At 38.2% G+C, this 16,708-nt stretch overlaps 3 long non-coding RNA genes across 3 annotated transcripts; 1 reads left to right on the forward strand and 2 right to left on the reverse strand.

Moving 5' to 3' along the window:
- Positions 1-1,485: 1,485 nt before the first annotated feature.
- On the reverse strand, positions 1,486-1,768 carry LOC126762913 (uncharacterized). The gene is made up of 2 exons (XR_007667526.1): positions 1,671-1,768; positions 1,486-1,601 (listed from the first exon to the last, which is right to left on the reverse strand). It is a non-coding gene; the product is annotated as an uncharacterized LOC126762913 (long non-coding RNA).
- Positions 1,769-4,686: 2,918 nt separating this feature from the next.
- Positions 4,687-12,265, reverse strand: LOC126762910 (uncharacterized). The gene is made up of 2 exons (XR_007667523.1): positions 12,167-12,265; positions 4,687-5,114 (listed from the first exon to the last, which is right to left on the reverse strand). It is a non-coding gene; the product is annotated as an uncharacterized LOC126762910 (long non-coding RNA).
- On the forward strand, positions 7,915-8,496 carry LOC126762911 (uncharacterized). The gene is made up of 2 exons (XR_007667524.1): positions 7,915-8,013; positions 8,085-8,496. It is a non-coding gene; the product is annotated as an uncharacterized LOC126762911 (long non-coding RNA).
- Positions 12,266-16,708: the final 4,443 nt, after the last annotated feature.

Consider the following 16,708-nt stretch of genomic DNA (forward strand, 5'->3'; position numbering starts at 1 on the left):
TGGTGTACACGCTCAGCTACGGCAGCTATGTTTTCTTCACTGTGTGCTGAACGTGGTCTATTCGTTGGAATATTATCAAATAATGATTGCTGGGTCTCAAGATGGGGGATGGCGTTGCGAAAACACATTCCTTGAACGATTTGTAAATGTTGTTCAAGCATAAGTTTTTCCGCGATGAAATACTGAACAAAAATAACATGGCAGCTTGACATGACAGACGCGTGATCTTTCGAAAAAGGCTATTGAAAGTACGTGTCCTTGAATCAGCCGTTTGTATCATATTCATTCACTGTGGTTTATAACTAATTTAGTTGAAAGTTTTTTTTTTTATTTTGAACGTTTATTTGTGTAAAACACGACCAGTAGTATTATTCAAAGCCCTAGCTGTTGTTTTCCAAATAGTTTTTAGTCGTTCTTTTGTAATGAGGTCGAGTCCTGTCAAATTGTGGAAAATTATTGTCTCGGGTTTAGTCACAAATTCAGGTAATTTCTGCAATCGTTCGGTTCAATTTGATAAGTTTTTGACGATACCGCTTTTACCTTAATGGTTTGATGCTTTTTCATATATACAGAGCATTTTCGTGGCGTAACACATATTCGGCTTTGCCGTTGATTTTGTGGTTGGCCAGGTTTCATATATGATTTCTGGCATTTAGGGCTGTCGTAAAAAACATTTTTCATCAACAGAACGACAGTAGTTGACATTGGTCGATATATCCATTTTCTTTCACATAATTGTCTGCGAATGCGTTCATAATCAGTTTTTATGGCTGAATTGGTTTGTGCCACGCGTGGACTACCATGTCTCTTTCTATTATTAACTATAGCCGTTTGGGAAAACAACTAATAGTGCGGTAAACAAATATTCCCGACTATTGCAATATTATTATATGTACATATGTTATTACTATTAATATTAATATTACTATGAAGTGTTCTGAGAATTTCACTGATGTATAGCAATACGACCTTCTTTAGCTCCCCACTCCATTGCTCATTAGCGAAAGCAAGCACTGAACTGATTGTAATAAATGAGTATACACTGCATACAAATTATAAAAAAATGATTAGGGAAATATTACTTCGAATTGGTCCTCGCTGTATGCACTGTAAACTTTGTAACAGAATGTATGGCAACCTTATCCCTGATATCACATGAAACATTTAACATTTTCTATTGGTTTAGTGCATATTTATTCAAATCAAATTAATATAAAAATACATTTTTACAAAAACCTATTAATAGTTGATAAAGGAGTACGCAACAATGCAACGAACGAGACACAAAGATATACTAAAGTTGCGAAATTCCTAAAATTAGTGGTTCCATAAGTGATGTGGGGTGAGAAAAACTAATGATGAGTGCAAAGTGATTTGTCAAGTGGGGACTGTTGGCAGTCCAATTCGTGTAGTTTAGAAGTAGTTATTTAACCATGTAAATGTGGGTGACCAACAACACCACCATGACCCACACCTACAATTGGGCCGACTGGTCCGACTGGTCCCACAACTACTGCTGAGCCAAGACCGTGGACGAGGCCGGGTCCCACGATGCTGGGGTTGGCAGCAGCGATGCACACCAAGGCGGCGATGACAATGAGCTGTAGAAAAATATAATTAGTAGATATCCTTTAAGTCAAATAGGTTCCTTGCAAGGCTCGCATCCTTACCACTTTGAAAAGGTTGAACATTTTTGCGTTTGAGTTTGTTGCGTTAGCGAACACTTGTAATTGAATACGAAAGTAAAGACTGTTTGATAACTTTTCCAAAGGGCGCTCGAGTTTTTATACAAAATTTTTGTCACCACAATCTTATTTGAATATCAAATCAGTGTGTGCATTTTAAATTTTTACCACTCAGCTGCAAGTTAACTGCATTAACTGGGCGTTGCCGAAAGCCACTTGCACAGGATGTGTGTGTGAATGTGTATTGGTCACACTGCTTTCTTAAGGTAAAAGGTTGTGGTCTCTAGTTGTTCGTATTCTCCAAGAATTGAAGTTCAATGTTGTCAACTCGACTGCGCGGTTGCCGCTTGTTGTTGGCATGTTATTTGCCAACATTGTCATGAGTCTACAAATCTTGTGGGCTGTCAATATTTTGCATGCTACACTGCACTCCTTTAAGTAGAGCAGACAGAGAGAATGTTGGTGGGGGAGAAATTGGAAAAACCTGAGGGGTTACTCTGTAAGTTGTTGCGCAAATAAAATGTTCCTTATCGCGAAAATGCAACTCTGTAAGGCGATAAGCGCAACTTTCCAAATAATATCAAAATTGCGGTTGACCCGAAAAATTCCGCATATAATTTATGGAAACAATTGGTATGCGACCTCCATCACGCGAAGTTAACGGCTGGAAAAAGGTAAAAAAGATAAATTTAAAAGTGATATTTCAATCAGTCATGGGTTAATTATGTAAAGGTTTGGTGGTTTTCCCTGCACTCATTGCACTCTATCACCGTTTGAGGAGCAGCTTCGTGAGTTTCTGGCAATGGAGGTGCGCGTAATTGGAATTAGTGGCACCTTAGAGTTCGGTGCAGCACGACTAACTCCACCAGAGGTGTCAGACATCACAACTTATGAAATCGGGCAGAATGACCAACAACCGGTGGAAGAAATGCTAGTCGCTAGAGAAACTGAGTTTCACTCGCTATTGAAAGTGGGCATTTGTAGTTCATGAAAGAGTAACTTGATGAGCCCATTAACCATGGTGTGTAAATCTGATTGTGCATGAAGGCCGTGGATTTAAAAAGGTCTGTAGCCAAATTTACATAAGTGAACAAGACATTAGTAAAACAGAAACTGCGAACATTACAATTTTACGCTTATAACCTTTGGTGTACGGAGCGAAGTACAAGCCTTCCAAAAGCTTAATAATGATGTTATTAGTGGTTTAAACCTCGGGTTTGTTTATCTCGATGATGTATACATAGTTGCCATTTCAGAAGAAGATCATTAAAACCCCGTACGGCGAATAATCCAACGACTTAATGAAAATTGATTATCTGGGACCACTTCTGAAGCCTCTACACATAATTTTAAACAGCAATAATCGTCAAGACATTGAAACGTGTTCTAACGATGCTTAATTTCTATCGCCGATTCATATCATATGCAGTGAAGAAACTAAACCTCTCCTCTCGGTACTATATCGCTTCCTTGGTCTGCGGAAGCAATCTACAGGTCCATGCCTATTAGTATCAACTAGCAATGAGATCTAACGCTGCATGACTCAATAAGTTTTAAGTTAAGTTTGTCATTATTGGAGCGACACCTCCCAGTAGCGTTGCACACATCCTCCGGATCAGAGCTGGCATTGAGTCTTACCCGGACCCGTAAGAATTTTTCAGCTGTGTTTTTACCAAAAGTCTCCATTCAAACTCCAGGCCTGTTTGATGCAATGCAATGAACGGATACAACTTAAGATCTGCTCGGAGCTTGAGACAAGAAATCTAAGCTAAGAAGAAAATGAACAGAAACAGAGTGGTTTCTTCTCCACGGCACTGTTTAACGTCAGTATTTCGAGACTAGAATTGATGGAATATGTACCAAAGTAAAGAGCTATCTCACCGATTTTTTCCTTATTCTCCGTAAAGAGCCTAACACCCTAATCCCACTAAAACCACATCGTAAGCCGCTGTTCACGCATTCACCTTAAGTGCCAGTGCCCAGGGATACGTTTTTGCGGTCAACTCACAATTTGTCACGCTCAGGTAGTAAAGCGACCACATGATTGGTAACACAAGGATTTGTCTAGCGAGATACCAAAAATGTTTGATCGTTGCTGTTTGCACCGTCAGCGGAGCAAAATTATTCAACACAACCGAAGCTTGTTATGTATTATATATCAGAAATGTACGATAATTCGTTGTGCTCGTACTATTCACATCGACCTAGTTGGATCATTACCACCACCTAAAAGAAATCGCTATTGCTTCACTTTCGTCGAAGAACCGTTGGGTATGTCAAATACAATAGCATCAACTGTCGACGGTTTAAAAACAGATATTCTACTATTATAACATTAGCCGCTAGACTTCGAATTTGCCATTCATTTTATTGGGTGAACGATCTGCATACACAAACGGCTCGGCGCAGCTCTAGCCGATCTAGTTTAGCGCCAGATTCTGCGCTGCGTATATGGTCAAACAACTACGCCCATGTATAAGAGACCTGCAACAGTTGACATGGTATATAGACGGGTTAAAAACCAGTGAATAAGTTTTTATTCTAAGCGATGTAATGCGACCATCGTTATCGCCTCCTTACCATATTAAACGTTTTCCTAAATACCGTTCAAAAGAAGTGAACAATAGTGCTATCAGTGTTTGAGTTGATCGTTTGAAACCTGTCTTCATCTCACCATACATATATCAAGGAATAAGACAAGATGGCGAATGGGCGGTTAACTCGTCTCATTATTCTGACCATTTCGGTATAGATACATTTAATCTACCTTAATTATTTTTAGTCGTGTCCAACGAGTTGCAAGAGAACAAAAATGAAAGAAACTTTCCCAAAGTGTCCAGTGCCGAATTAACTTTCCTTTCTTGTTACCACGGCTCTAATGAACGTGTTTTGGGGGAAGCTAAAAATGTTAGAAGGAAGGAGTCTTATAAAGTAGACAGTACATATACTCCTTCCAATCTTTTCCTCTGTTATTGGTCGATTTCGCATGAAACATTTAACATTTGCTGTCAGTTTATTATATATTTATTCAAATCAAACTAAAATAAAAATACATTTTTACAAAAAATTTGATAAAAAAGTACGCAACAATGCAACGAACGAGACACAAAGATATACTAAAGTTGCGAAATTCCTAACATTCGTGGTTCCATAAGTGATGTGGGGTGCGAAAAAAAACGATGAGTAAGTCTGCAATGGGAGTCGTCCAGTGGGGAATGTTGGCAGTCCAATTAGTGTAGTTTAGAAGTAGTAATTTTACCAAGGGTGGCCATGAACGCCACCATGACCCAGACCATGACCTACACCTACAATTGGGCCGACTGGTCCGATTGGTCCCACAGCTACAGCTCCAAGACCGTGGACGAGGCCGGGTCCCACGATGCTTGGATTGGCAGCAGCGATGCACACCAAAGCGGCGATCACGACGAGCTGCAGAAAAATATAATTATTGATATCCTTTAAGTCAAAACGGGCTGCTTGCAAGGCTCGCATCCTTACCACTTTGAAAAGGTTGAACATTTTTGCGTTTGGGTTTGTTGTACAAAAGTAGAAACTGTTTGATAACTTTTCCAAAGTGCGCTCGAGTTTTTATACAAAATCTGAGCCACCTAAATGCAAAGCCACAATCTTATTTGAATATTGAATCGGTGTATCCACTTTCAATTTTTACCTCTCAGCTGCAAGCCAACTGCATTATGCAACTTATGTGTGTGTGAATGTGTATTGTTCACACTGTTTTTTTAAGGTGAAAGGTGGTGGTCTAGAATTATTGTTGGAATTCGGTTAGAATTGAAGTTCAATGTTGTCAACTCGCCTGCCGCGTTCGCCGCTTGTTGTTGGCATTTGTTCGTAAGCGTTACCATGGGTCAACAAATGTTGTTTTTGTTGTGGACTGTTTACATACAATATTTTGCACATTAGAGAATTGCAAGAAGAGTCGACAGAGGGTAATGAGAACCGTCTTTTGGAGTGCTGGTGGGGTATGTTTTAAAATATCTGAGCGGTTAATCTTCGTTATAGCGAAAATGCAACTCTGTAAGGCAGTAAGCGCAACTCTCCAAGGGTTTAGATGTCCCTTGACCCGAAAAATACTGCATATAATTTGTGGAAACATTTAAATTTATTCTTCCAGGCGACGTTGCCTAATTCCTTCCTGGAGACAGAAGAGGTTCTTTGTTGTTGACTCGATTTGAATAGCGAAACGGTGCGTGGACTAGGAACAATTTGCACAGCCGTAGAGACTGTGTCTCAAGCCCCGGGCAGATCTTAAGGTGAATCCGTTCACTACATTACACCTAACAAAATTTTAGGTTGAATGGAAACTTTTAGTTTAAATGCAGCACAAAAATTCGGGCCCGGCTAAGACTCAATGCCAGCACCGATCAGTAGGATGTGAGCAATCCTGCTGGGGTGTTACTCCAATTCTGACAAACTTAACTTAAAACTTATCCATCCAAGCAGCGTTAGATCGAGGAATTAAGATTTTTGGACGTGTAAATTCTTGGTTAATTCCAGTATCGTAGACCTATTTGTTGTGGGAATTACTCTCACTGCTAGTTAATCCTTACAGACGTGAAGTTGATCATTGCTTCCGAAAATCTATTACCACGAACCATTTCGAGAGAGAGCCTTGTGTCTTCAGTTTAACAAACACGAATTTTATGACAAGGATAATTACATTAATGAGACTTTGGAAAGTTAGTGCAATGGGTTAACTAAAGGTTATATGTGTAAGCTCGTCGGAGTCCGAAGAGTCCGAAATTGCACTTTTACTAGTAGACATTAGTACTTATTGGCATTTGGTGGAAAGCCTTTTTAAATACATTTCTGAAAACATGTACTTTCCAGCAAGAATGTTAGAGCAAAATCGTGCAAAAATCTTTATTGTTATTGGTAATGTAGAGACGTCTGCACCGGTATCGATAAAAAAGAACTGACGTATATGCGTAGACGATATGTTTTGGCATTTTTAGAGTAGTTGCTTAATGTGAAAACTTGGCCAACCGAGCGGGCTTGTCGATATTTTCCAACTTCGGGATAACTTTATACCTCATACAAGTATATCGGCCGAGCGTGTTTTACTCATAACAGTGTATTGGTTGAAAACTTGACCTAGCCCCTATATGGCTGATATACGAGTTTTCGAACATTTAGCTGAATTTACTACATGTGATTGGTGATTGTATGTGAGGTGCCTTAATGAAGCCCAATTATTTAGTATGTGGAATGTTAATAGTTTGGACTATTGGAATAAATAGATATAATCGGGTCAATACTACCCCCAATTCCCATATTTTCCTGTAGAAATTTCTCAAACTTTGATTCTTGTAAGTAAAAAGAGTATAAATTGTTCGATTACAACCAAACTTATCCCTTCCTTACTTGTTTTTCTTCACTTTATATTAATTTATCTTAAATTTCTAAATTATCTTTAGATTTTCATTAATTTCAGACAACCCCTTTAAAGGCACTCTTCTTGATCATTCTGTCCGATTCTATCTGCTGTGATGTCTGACACTTTGGGTGAAGTTAGTTATGCTGCACCAAATTCTAAGATGCCACTTATCGACACTTCCATTGCCAGAAGCTCACTACTGCTCCTCAAACGGTAATAAAGTCCAATGACTGGAAGGACTTTTAAATAATTAACAAACAAGTGATTGAAATTTAATTTAAAAATTTATCCACAAATTATATGCAGTGTTTTTCGGGTCAACATTTTTTAGATGTCCTTTGGAAAGTTGCGCTTATCGCCAAACAGATTTGTATTTTCGCGATAACGAACATTTTCATTTGCTCAACGACTTACAGAGTAACCCCCAGGTCTATTCAATGATCTCCCGCCAGCACTCCAAAATGCGTACCACATTATTCTCTGTCCACTCTTCTTGCATTTGGCTATGTAGATCAAACAGCTCACAACACCAACAGCATTTGTAGACATATGCAAATGTTTGCAAATAATACACCAACAACAAGCGGCAACCGCGGCAGGCGAGTTGACAACATTGAACTTCAATTCTGAAAGAATACCAACAACAAATTCAGACCTTTTACCTTAAGAAAGCAGTGTGACCAATACACATTCACACACACACACACCATGTGCAATTGGCTTTCGGCGAAGCCAAGTTGTGTAATGCAGTTGACTTGCAGCTGAGTGATAAAAATTGAAAGTACACACACCGATTTAATATTCAAATAAGATTGTGGCTTGGATGATAAAGATTTTGTATAAAAACTCGAGCGCCCTTTGGAAAAAGCATCAAACAGTCTTTACTTTTGTGCAACAAACTCAACCGCAAAAATGTTCAACCTTTTCAAAGTGGTAAGGATGCGAGCCTTGCAAGCAGCCCTTTTTTGACTTAAAGGTTATTTAATAATTATATTCTTCTGCAGCTCGTCGTGATCGCCGCTTTGGTGTGCATCGCTGCTGCCAATCCAAGCATCGTGGGACCCGGCCTCGTCCACGGTCTTGGAGCTGTAGCTGTGGGACCAGTCGGCCCCATTGTAGGTGTAGGTCTGGGTCATGGTGGCGTTCATGGTCATTTACATGGTTAAATAACTACTTCTAAACTACACTAATTGGACTGCCAACATTCCCCACTGGACAACTCCCTTTGCAGACTTACTCATTATTATTTTTTCGCACCCCACATCATTTATGGAACCACGAATGTTAGGAATTTCGCAACTTTAGTATATCTTTGTGTCTCGTTCGTTGCCTTGTTGCGTACTCCTTCATCAATATTTTGTTGTAAATATGTATTTTTTATTTTAATTTGATTTGAATAAATATGCAAAAAACTAATAGATAATTTTAAATTTTCATGCGAAATCTGCCAACAATAGGGGACCAGTTTAGAAGGAGCATGGCTAAGGCTCTTTCCTTCAACCTTAGGTTCTCCAATATATGTACATACATTAGAGCCGTGGTAATAAGAATGGAAAATGAATTCGGCTAAGCCGATGAAATCGGACAGAATGACCAACGACTAACACCGGCGGAAGAATGTCCAACAGAAGAGTCCTTCCGCGAAAGCAAGAGAGCCTTTTAAATAAGCAGGTGGATAACCAAATTGGTTATCATAAAAGTTCTTTAAAGTTGTTGTCTGAAATCAATGAAAAGCTAAAGCCAGTTTCATAATTTAACAAAATTGCGACTTGCAAGAATCTAAGCCCGAGAAATTCCTTCAGTAAAATATGGAATTTTGGGTTATTATTGACACGATCTATTTTTGACAGTAATATTGAAAAAATTGTTAATATGCCACATACTAAAAGAGTATTACCAGGGTTTTGTTAAGGCACCTGACATACAATCTCCAATCATATGGAGGAAATCAAGCCAGATATTCGAAAATTCTTATATCAGTTATCACGGGATTTTCAAAAAAGAACAAAAACGGTTATTTATTCCTGTGAATGCACATTCGATGCCATTATGTATGAAACTCGATTTCTCTTGCGTAGTCACCACGGGGACGCTTGCAGAAGTCCATACGCTGAACCCAATTTTCGACGGTTTTCAAGGATCATTCAGTTTATTAATCGTCGCTGGCTTGTTGGCATAAATCATAGACTTAAAGTAGCGCCACAGGAAATATTCTAACGACGTCAAATTGCACGACCGAGGCGGCTAACGGACTGGGCCTTTCTTGAGACCCACACGTTCACCAAACTTGGTTTTCAATAAATCGACTGTTACATTTGCTGTATGGCCATTTCATCACCTTCGGCACAAAAATATTCCTTTATCATTGAGGGATAGCGATTCCCATTCACCGTAACGCGCCGGTCTTGATCATCACGGTAGAAGTACGGCCCAATGACGTCACCGGCCCGTAAACCGCACCAAAACGTAATTTTTTCGGGGTACGTACGAATGTACTTTCACAGGAATAACGAATTTTATTGATATTCCAAACCGTTTTCGTTTTATTTAAAAAAACTTTTGTAGCACCTTATTGAAAAACCCACTCTTAAAGTTGAGGCTACTGACTCTGAGTTTCGGTAGTAAATTTTAATAATTTCGACTCGTTGTTGGATTGGATCTCTTTCCATGATGAATCCTTACTGAAGAGAAATGTCAAAAAAGCGGAAAATAATGTGGCGTCGGTTGCTGGTCGGACTACTTTTGTAGCGTCCCTATTTTGAAAAATCCGTTATAGGAACTAGCTTAAGTTTTTGCCCAATTTTATCTATTTAAGCACACGATTAGTGACGGTTTGTGGGCGTGGTAGTAGTTCCATCTACGAACTCCCCCTTAGTTTCGGCCAAGGAACATGTGTACCAAGTTTCATGAAGATATGTTCATTTTTACTCAAGTTTACACTCGTGACCACGCAAACCTTACCACTCAAATTTTTCAAATGTTTTGCATATTTGACTACACTTTATAACGGTACTTTTTGCGGTATAGAAATTTTTTATTTAGAAATTAAGTTAATGACATGTTATTTATCAAAAATATTAAAAATTAAAAACAAAGCACATTCAGCTATAAACAAAATCAATTGAAAGTTAGTGAGCTTTACAAAATGAGCGCGAAATGTAAGAGACTGACTTGCGATGAAAAAATTATATTTTTTTATTATTTTAAATTAATTTCATTTACACTATATTTGAAATTAATGTTTTAAATTTTTAATGATTGATTTATTTCAACAAAATGCGAATATTTACGAAAATACCTTTGAACGCGAATACTACCTTTCAAATATTTTCGAAGAGTAGAGTAATATCACCAGAAAAGATCCGAAAAGTTAGTCGCTACATAAACTGAGTCTGACTCGCTGCTGAAAGTGGGCATTTGTAGCCCCTGAAGTAGTAACTTAGTGAGTGCCTTAGACATGGTGTGTAAATCTAATTGTAGTACATGAAGGCCATGCGGAGATTATCGAGCACTAAATGCAGTAATTGTTCATCGTCGGTACCCGTAGTCATTTTGCACGTAAGAGTTTTTCTACTGCGTCTATGCCAAAAGTATCCATTCTAACTCCACATGTGTTAGGTGTAATGCAATGAATTGACCGGCTCGTGGCTTGAGGCAATTAAAAAGTGAACCACATATTATATAGACCCTTGCTGTCAACCGCACAAGTGCGACAATAGTCTCTGGAGGAATAAATCAAAAACTACCCTGCTGGGGAAGATCAGAAGGATCAAACATTATCTGATGGAGAGGCGATCATCCGTACTACTTCGAGATTCGAACTCTAAGCTTAGAAGAAAATAAAAAAGAGTCAGTGTCCAGGGATACATCATTGCGGCTAACTCACAATTTGTTTGGTAGTAAAGGGACCACACTATTGATAACAGAGGGCAGCTGTAGCCGATGTAATTTTTCGCGAGACTCTGCGACTATATTAAGAATATTTTCTAGATTGCAAACAGACAAACAGTGCTGCGGATACGGTTAAACAACTACGTCCATGTATGAGGGGCCTGCGACTTGTTGACATGGTATACAGAAAGTATTTGTTCACTTCGGGTTAAAAAACAGTGAACTAGTTTTTATTCTGGGCGTTGTAATGCGACCATCGTTAATGCCTCCACTCCATATTCAACGATTTTCTAAATAACTTTCAGTGGCAGTGAACAACAGCGCTATGAAAGCTTCAGTTGATCGTTTGAAACCTGTGTTTTTGGTACCATGCATCAAGGAATAAGACAAGATGGTGAATGGAAGGCTAACTCGTCTCGTCATTCTGACCGTTTTGGTATAGATACATTTAATCTACCTTAATTATTTTTAGCTGTGTCCAACAAGTTGCAAGAGTATATGAATGAAAGAAACTTTTCCAAAGTATTCAGTGCCGAATTAACTTTCCTTTCTTATTACTGCAGCTCTAATGATCGTGTATTGGGAGATGCTAAAAATTTTAGAAGGAAACAGTCTTATAAAGTAGACACTACATATAATCCTGCCAAACTTTTCCTCTGTTATTGGTCGAATTCGTATGAAAACTTAACATTGTTTATTGGTTTATTGGATATTTATTCAAATCAAATTAAGATACAAAAAATATATATTTCAAAAAACTATTGATAGTTGGTAAGGAGAACGCAACAATGCAACGAACGAGACACAAAGATATACTAAAGTTACGAAATTCCTAACAATCGTGGTTCCATAAGAGATGTGGGGTGTGAAAAAATAATAATGAGTAAGTCTGCAAAGGGAGTTGTCCAGTGGGGAATGTTGGCAGTCCAATTAGTGTAGTTTAGAAGTAGTTATTTAACCATGTAAATGACCATGAACGCCACCATGACCCAGACCTACACCTACAATTGGGCCGACTGGTCCGATTGGTCCCACAGCTACAGCTCCAAGACCGTGCACGAGGCCGGGTCCCACGATGCTTGGATTGGCAGCAGCGATGCACACCAAGGCGGCAATCACGACGAGCTGCAGAAAAATATAATTAGTTGATATCCTTTAAGTCAAAGCGCGTTGCTTGCAAGGCTCGCATCCTTACCACTTTGAAAAGGTTGAACATTTTTGCGGTTGAGTTTGTTGCACAAAAGTAAAAACTGTTTGATGCTTTTTCCAAAGTGCGCTCGAGCTTTTATACAAAATCTGTTTCACCTAAATGCAAAGCCACAATCTTATTTGAATATTGAATCGGTGTGTCCACTTTCAATTTTTACCTCTCAGCTGCAAGTCAACTGCATTATGCAACTTTTGTGTGTGTGAATGTGTATTGGTCACACCGCTTTCTTAAGGTAAAAGGTAGTAGTCTAAAGTTGTTGTTCGTATTCTTTTACAATTCAAGTTCAATGTTTCAACTCGCCTGTCGCGGTTGCCGCCTGTTGTTGGTATATTATTTGCAAACATTGGCATGGGTCTACAAATGTTGTTTTTGTTGTTGGCTGTTTCAGCAATATTTTGCACAGGGTAGTAGACACTTTCAAGTAGAGCGGAGCGGGGGTAATGTGATACCCATTTTGGAGTGCTGGCGGGGGATAATTGAAACGACCTGCAGGGTTACCTTGTATGTTGTGGCGCAAATGAAAATTTTCGTTATCGTGAAAATGAAAACTGTTAACCCGAAAACTTCTGCATTTAATTTGTGGATACATTTTAAAATTATAGTTCAATCACTTGTTTGTTAATTATTTAAAATTCCTTCCGGTCATTGTACTTTATCACTTTTTAAGGAACAGGTTTGTCAACTACTGGCAATGGAGGTGCGCGTAAGTGGAATTAGTGGCACCTTAGAATTCTGTGCAGCACAACCCACACAATGAAGTGTGTCAGACATCAAAACAGATGAAATCGAACAGAATGACCACACAAGAGTGCCTCTGCGAAAGCAAGAGAGCCTTTTAAATAAGCAGGTGGATAACCAAATCGATTCTCTCTGAGTTTCTATTATAATGTATGTATATCCCATAAATTGACTGATATTTTCAGTCCAATATCAGCTATAGAATCTGGGTCCACATTTTCGGAGGATTTTTTTTTAATTTGGACAATTTTTGGTCAAGGTGGCATACTTTTAAAGAATTACTGGTGATTGATTTTATCCCGTTATATTAATTACTTCCTGGTTTGTGTACTGGAAAGTGAAAGAATGAAATGGAATTTAAAATTGTGTTATACGGGAAGTAGGCGTGGTTGCAGACTGATTTCGTTATTTTTTATACTGTGTTATAGGAATATGAGCGGAATATCAGGCACTAAATTTAGTCGAAATCGGTCGGTCTGGCCCCGAGATATGTGGCTTCACAAAGTGGGCAGTGCCAGGCCGAACGTGCAATTTTCACACCTGCTGCCATAAAGCCGTCTCATAAAATCTCGGGCGTAAAATTTTAAATCTCTGGCGTGTTTAGTTTAACAGTACCGTTATATGGGGAGTGCACGGAGTTGGTTTCCGTTTTCAACCATTTTTTCAGTGTCGATAGAAGTGCTAAAGGGATTTGTCGTGAGCGAATTTAGTTTTTGTAGTTTTAGTGATTTAGGATATCTGTACATTAAGGGGTTAGGGGTAGTCAGAATTTTCAAAAAAATATTTTTTTTTGAACTGGTGACAACTGTAACTTGAAAACCGCTCAGTAGATTTTAATGAAATTTATACAGCTTTAAGAATACATAATAAACTCGGGCCTGATCGAAGAACTTTTTTTTTCAAAAATTTCTATTTTTTAAGCCCAATGATTTTTTCCCAAAAATTTAGACAAAAATTTCCTGAGGCCGCCATTTTGTTAATTTTGAAAAAAAAAAAAATCCTTCGATCAGGCCCGAGTTTATCTATTTATAAAACTAATTTTTTTTGTCCGATTGATTTTAGATGAATCTCCAAGGACCAACACAAACAACTATATTTTTGGAAATAAATTTTTTTTTTTGAAATTTTCGTCTCTTCAAGTCAACACATTCTATAATAATGCCATATTACTACTTTTGTAAAATAACACGATTTAAGAGCAAAAAAAAAATACTGAAAATTCTAATTTTTTCATGCCTTTGACTACTCCTAACCCTTTAAACCAAATAGCGGACGGGGCCAAGCCCACTTTCCCACTTTTTCGCAATTTGTAGTCCTCAGGTGATCATTGCTACTGCAATCTATTTAAAAATTTAGTGCTTAGATCAATAGCGTTTTTGTGGGCGTCGCAGTGGTCCGATTACGCCCATCTACAAACTCCGCTTTAATTGTTTGCCAAGAAACATGTGTACCGAGTTTCATCAAGATATTTAAATTTTTGCACAAGTTACAGCTGCCACGGACGGACGGACGGACAAACAGACGGTCACTTGGATTTCATCTCGGCTCTTTATCCTGTTCATTTATATATATAATCCTATATCTATCTCGAGCCTTCAGATTTTAAGCTAAAAAGATCTTATTTTCTAGCGCCATCGGAGATCGGGTGTAGCTCGAACAAAAAATTGTTGTCTTCAAAAATTGAGCGTGCTTTTTTGAAAGCATGCACTTTATTTCTACAAGTAATGTCGCAACGAATTAGCAATAAATCTTTTCTGTTATTAGATGGCAAACAGAACGCATTATGTAGTACACACTGCTGACCCGTCAGGTTAATTAAGAACATTAATCTATAACAAATGGCCGAGGACAAGAGTTTTGTTAGTATTCTAGTCAATTCTGCGCGCACGCAATTTAATGTCCTGTAATTTTGAATCATCGAAGAAATCTCTATTGGCCCGCTCGGTCCCCAGCTTTTCGAATTATCGTTTACGCATAAAGGATACGCCAATTTCTTTTATTGATACCTGGGCGAACGTCTCTACCATACCAATAACAATAATGATTTTTGCTGTAACATTTTTGGTGGAACACACATGTTTTCAGAAATGGATTTGAAAACGCCATCCACCAAATACCAACAGTAAAATAGACATTAGTAAAACGGCAATGTCGGACTCATTTCGGACTTATTGGTTGGTTTCGCATAAAACATTTAACATTTCTTATCGGTTTCTTGTATATTTATTCAAATCAAATTAAGATACAAAAAATATATATTTACAAAAAAATCATAGATAGTTAATAAAGGAGTACACAACAATGCAACGAACGAAACACTAAGTTATACTAAAGTTGCGAAATTCCAAACATTCGTGGTTCCATAAGTGATGTGGGGTGTGAAAAAATAACGATGAGTAAATCTGCAAATAGAGCTGTCCAGTGGGGAATGTTGGCAGTCCAATTAGTATAGTTTACAAGTAGTTAATTAACCAAGTAAATGACCATGAACGCCACCATGACCCACACCTACAATTGGGCCGACTGGTCCGACTGCTCCCACTACAAGACCTGCGCCAAGACCAGGGACGATGCCTGGTCCAACGATGCCGGGACCTATGATGCTTGGGTAGGCAGCAGCGATGCACACCAAGGCGGCGAACACAATGAGCTAGACAAAAATATAATTAGTAGATAGCCTTTAAGTGAGCGAAGGCTGCTTTCAACACCCGCATCCTTACCACTTTGTGAAGGTTGAACATTTTTGCGTTTGAGTTTGTTGCGTTAAAGACTGACAATTTTTCCAACGATTGCTCGAGTTTATATACAAAATCTTTGTATTCACAATCTTATTTGAATATCGAATCGGTGTGTGCACTTTCAATTTTTACTACTCAGCTGCAAGTCAATTGCATTAACTGGGTGTCGCCGAGTGTGTTTGGGTGTGCATTGGTCACACTGCTTTCTTAAGGTAAAAGGTAGTGGTTTAAAATCGTTGTTGGTACTCTTTTAGAATTGAAGTTCAATGTTGTCTACTCGCTTGCCGCTATTGCCGCGATTGTTGGTTGTTGTTAGTATATGATTTGCAATGTGTATACAAATGTTGTTATTATTGTGGGCTGTTTGATCGACATTTTGCACGCTACACTAGACACTTGCAAGTAGAGTGGACCGAGGGTAATGTGATACGCGTTCTAAAGTGCTGCTTGAGGATGATTGAGAAGACCTGTATACATTAGGCAACTTAGTTAATGAGATTATTAGAAGTTTAAATTTTTTATTTTCAGTTTCAGTTTCAAGTGGTGGTGCAATGTATATCAAGATTCATATAAAGGTTAATTAATGGGCACATCTAGTGCGAAATATCCTACATAAAGGTTATACGCCTCAAAATAATATGTTAAAATTTTAAATATATACCTACACTTGATTTTGAATTACAGCCTTACAAATTGTTCCCACTGGGTACAAACACTTAAATCGATCTATCTTTAAAATGTTTTTCTCGACACAGCATTTTCTAATATTCTTGGATAATTATTCGGAGGCATGATATCCGATTACTATCAAATTTTTTCTGCGTGTTCTGTATATAATTCTTGGTGTAATCGCATGTTAGTAGTTTCCTGGTCTAATCAAAATTAAAATTTTTGGGAAATATTCACCCTCTTTTTCAAACACTCCATTTTGTCAATAGTTTTTTCTTTTTTCGACCGGGAGTCGTTGTACGGACAATATATTTTTTAATTTTCGTCATTGGAGAAAACTGAACTCACTGCAGTTATTTACGACTTTTTCTTCTAAAGCCTA

This window comes from Bactrocera neohumeralis, chromosome 6, assembly GCF_024586455.1.
Source record: "Bactrocera neohumeralis isolate Rockhampton chromosome 6, APGP_CSIRO_Bneo_wtdbg2-racon-allhic-juicebox.fasta_v2, whole genome shotgun sequence".
Lineage (NCBI taxonomy): Eukaryota > Metazoa > Arthropoda > Insecta > Diptera > Tephritidae > Bactrocera > Bactrocera neohumeralis.